This window comes from Triticum aestivum, chromosome 2D, assembly GCF_018294505.1.
Source record: "Triticum aestivum cultivar Chinese Spring chromosome 2D, IWGSC CS RefSeq v2.1, whole genome shotgun sequence".
Lineage (NCBI taxonomy): Eukaryota > Viridiplantae > Streptophyta > Magnoliopsida > Poales > Poaceae > Triticum > Triticum aestivum.
The window spans coordinates 184,198,985-184,203,671 of record NC_057799.1 but is presented as its reverse complement, the minus strand read 5'-3'; positions in this window follow the sequence as shown (position 1 = coordinate 184,203,671).

The following is a 4,687-nucleotide window of genomic DNA, read 5'->3' as shown; positions in this document are numbered from 1 at the left end:
TTAGTTGATAAACCGAAAGTGAAAAAGAAAAAAATTTACGAACTCTGTTGCTCTTGTTTGCATAAATGAGCTTAAACAACACCGAGGTTTTCAGCCAACATTATAACTAACCATGCTGACAATAACTCTTAAAAATTATATTAACTCATATCAATGACATAATCAGCTAGCGAGCAATAATAAGATATCTCAAACAGCAACACGTTATCAAAACAACCATGATATAATATGACAATAGTGGTATCTCGCTAGCCCTTTCTGAGACCGCAAAACATAAATGCAAAGCACGTTCAAAGTTCAAGCAGCGACTAAACATTGTAATTCATGGTAGAAAAGATCCAGTCATGATGCACCCAACATTAGCTACACACAATGCATCAACATGACAGTAGTGCTCTTAGGTTCTGGCGCTTATTTTAGAGGGTGATGACACAACATAAAAGTAAATAGAAAGTTCCTTCGCAGAGGGAAGCAGTGATTTGCAGCGGTGCCAGAGCTCAAAATTTTAAAACAGAGGTAAATGATATTTTGAGACATGCACCCTTCTTATTTACTTCACGACCATCAGTTATCAATATCTTCCATGCTGAACACGCTAGTGGTGGTTCCCAAGCGATAAAAGTAAAGGTTTACTCCCCCTCCACCAACAATCACACTCCACGGTTTGTCCGAAACAACTGGTGCCATCCATACCAATCAATAGTCCCGGGGGAGTTTTGTTTAATTATTTGCAATTTTGAGTTCGGGACTGGGAATCCCTATTACCACCCTTTTCTCGTGCGATGGCAAGTGAATAAACACTCATCCTGAGAATAACCCGCTTAACATGGAAGATACCGACTACCTCCTGTCATTCCATGAATGATCCAGGCACACAAAAAGGATGTTTATTTGAAGTTTTTAGAGATGGCACATGCAAATTTACTTAGGATGGCAGGGTAGTACTGTATATAGGTAGGTATGGTGGACTCATCTGGAATAACTTGGGTTCAAGGTTTTTGATGTACAAGCATAATTCCCACTTAGTACAGGCGAAGGCTAGCAAATAGGTTGAGAAGCGGCCAGCTAGAGAGCAACAACGGTCATGAATATGCATTATGCATAAGTAACATTGGACACTAGCATGAGTAGGATATGAACACCATGAACACAAATATCATAGAGGCTATGTTGGTTTTGATTCAACTACATGCATGAACATGTGCCAAGTCAAGCCACTCGAACATTCAGAGGAGGATACCATATCATCATACTACATCACAATCATTTTAACGCAATGTTGATATCCAAGATAAATCATTATCCACTCCTAGCTACTTATGCATGGCTTGAGAAACTATGATCTCTAATTGTCATTGCAAACATGTTTAATCATAATGGGTTGAATCATGCATACTAGGTTAAACATATTTACAAAAACAGAACAAGTCGAGTTCATACCCGTTTCTCTCTGCCACGGCCAGTTCATCAAATAATCGTCATTATTGCCTTTCACTTGCGACCGAACGATGTGAAAATAATAATAGTGCAAGAGTGTCGTGGACTAAGTTGGAATCTGCAAACATTTTATTCAACAGGAGAAGACAAGGTAATATGGGCTCTTTGTTAGATAAAAAATTATGCATATGAGAGCCACTCAACATTTTCATCGTGGTCTTTTCCTCGGTACGACTCGAATAAAAAGAAAATAAATTCAGAGAAACACACTGAAATATTTTTGGAGTTTTTGGTTTTCTAGAACAGGCAAATAAAAGGGAAAACAAACACGAGAAAAACTATTTACACGGGAAAGCTCCCAACAAGCAAAAGAAGAACAAGGAAATCTTTTTGGCTTTTCTTTTTAGTGCTACAGCTAATTACTCTAGAAAGAAAAATAAAAAAGAAGCAGGAAATATTTTTGTATTTTCTCAAAGTTTTTCAAACACACAAGAAGAAAGCGAGAAAATAAACTTACCATGGATAATACAATGAAGAAGTGTGGACACCGACAACTGGAATGAAATGTGTAAACGTGAATGTAATGTCGATGGGAATACATACTCCCCCAAGCTTAGGCTTTTGGCCTAACTTGGTAATCAGTCAGTAGCCTGGATAATAGTCGGAGTGGTAGCTCACGGAGGCTCTCGGTGTGGATGCTTCGGCCTGCCATGCCGCCACAACTGCTGTGTTGTGAGCTCGGGCCTCGCTCTCAAGAACTAAATATCTTCCCTTGCTATGATAATAAAAAAGAATAGGCGCAGACAAATATGTGTGCACAATGGAATCTTGGTTAAACATCAGTTTATAAGTTAAATTATGGGGTTCACCTTTAAGGATCTTATGGCGTTTCACAGCATCAAAATCTAAATACTGCGTGGGTAGAATAGGGTCATAGGGCAAAGGTGAAACACCGAGCCCTCTTGCTAAACGTGTGGCATAAATTTCACCATAGAAATAGCCACTATTAGCGCTATGTTGCAACCTGCGTGCAACAATTGCTCCAAGATTATAACTTCTGTCACCGGTGAGAGCGGTGCATATGAGGCTCGAGTCTGGAGGACAAAGTGTACTACAATCTTGTTTGCCTACTATACATTTTCCATTAAATACTGCAAAGTACTGAATTGCGGGAAAATGAATGCTCTTTATTCTACCTTGCGTCACTCCCCACGCCTCACCGTAGCAAAGGCTAGTAAAAAATGCTTGGAAGTCAGACCTTGGTGGTTCGTCAAGCGAACCCCAGAATGGGATTTTGCAGTGGTGAGCAAAACTCTCTAGAGATATGGTAAATGAATTTTCATACAGTTTAAATGACACCCTAGACTCACGGGGATGGAATTTAATCCTTCGGCAAATGATTCAGTGATGGTGTGGTGCTGATTGTGTTGGAAATATGCCCTAGAGGCAATAATAAATGGTTATTATTATATTTCTTTGTTCATGATAATTGTCTATTGTTCATGCTATAATTGTGTTATCCGGAAATCGTAATACATGTGTGAATACATAGACCACAACGTGTCCCTAGTAAGCCTCTAGTTGACTAGCTCGTTGATCAATAGATGGTTACGGTTTCCTGACCATGGACATTGGATGTCGTTGATAACGGGATCACATCATTAGGAGAATGATGTGATGGACAAGACCCAATCCTAAGCATAGAATAAAAGATCGTGTAGTTCGTTTGCTAGAGCTTTTCCAATGTCAAATATCTTTTCCTTAGACCATGAGATCGTGTAACTCCCGGATACCGTAGGACTGCTTTGGGTGTGCCAAACGTCGCAACGTAACTGGGTGACTATAAAGGTACACTACGGGTATCTCTGAAAGTGTCTGTTGGGTTGACACGGATCGAGACTGGGATTTGTCACTCCGTATGACGGAGAGGTATCTTTGGGCCCACTCGGTAATGCATCATCATAATGAGCTCAATGTGACTAAGGAGTTAGCCACGGGATCATGCATTGCGGTACGAGTAAAGAGACTTGCCGGTAACAAGATTGAACAAGATATTGGGATACCGACGATCGAATCTCGGGCAAGTAACATACCGATTGACAAAGGGAATTGTATACGGGATTGATTGAACCCTCGACATCGTTGTTCATTCGATGAGATCATTGTGGAACATGTGGGAGCCAACATGGGTATCCAGATCCCACTGTTGGTTATTGACCGGAGAGGCGTCTCGGTCATGTCTGCATGTCTCCCGAACCCGTAGGGTCTACACACTTAAGGTTCGGTGACGCTAGGGTTGTAGAGATATGAGTATGCGGAAACCCAAAAGTTGTTCGGAGTCCCGGATGAGATCCCGGACGTCACGAGGAGTTCCGGAATGGTCCGGAGGTGAAGAATTATATATAGGAAGTCCAGTTTCGGCCACCGGGAAAGTTTCGGGGGTTATCGGTATTGTACAGGGACCACCGGAAGGGTCCCGGGGGTCCATCGGGTGGGGCCACCTATCCCGGTGGGCCCATGGGCTGAAGTGGGAAGGGAACCAGCCCTTAGTGGGCTGGGGCGCCCCCCATGGGCCTCCCCCCTGCGCCTAGGGTTGGAAACCCTAGGGTGGGGGGCGCCCCACTTGACTTGGGGGGGAAGTTTCCCCCCTTGGCCGCCGCCCCCCCATAGATGGGTTCTTGGCCGGCGCCCCCCCTCCCAGGGGGCCTATATAAAGGGGGGAGGGAGGGCAGCAAGGACACAGCCCTTGGCGCCTCCCTCCTCCCCTGCAACACCTCTCCCTCTCGCAGAAGCTTGGCGAAGCCCTGCCGAGAACCCGCTACATCCAGCACCACGCCGTCGTGCTGCTGGATCTCCATCAACCTCTCCTTCCCCCTTGCTGGATCAAGAAGGAGGAGACGTTGCTGCACCGTACGTGTGTTGAACGCGGAGGTGTCGTCCGTTCGGCACTCGGTCATCGGTGATTTGGATCACGGCGAGTACGACTCCATCAACCCCGTTCATTGGAACGCTTCCGCTCGCGATCTACAAGGGTATGTAGATGCACTCCTTTCCCCTCGTTGCTAGTATACTCCATAGATGGATCTTGGTGATGCATAGAAAATTTTAAAATTCTGCTACGATCCCCAACAGATTGCACTTATATGAAATGTAGGGACCGAGACCAGCATTGTGAACGTATTTCTCAATTTCCTCCTTAATGCCCACACGCACCATATAATTGTCGCATGGCCATAGGCATGTTTTGGTG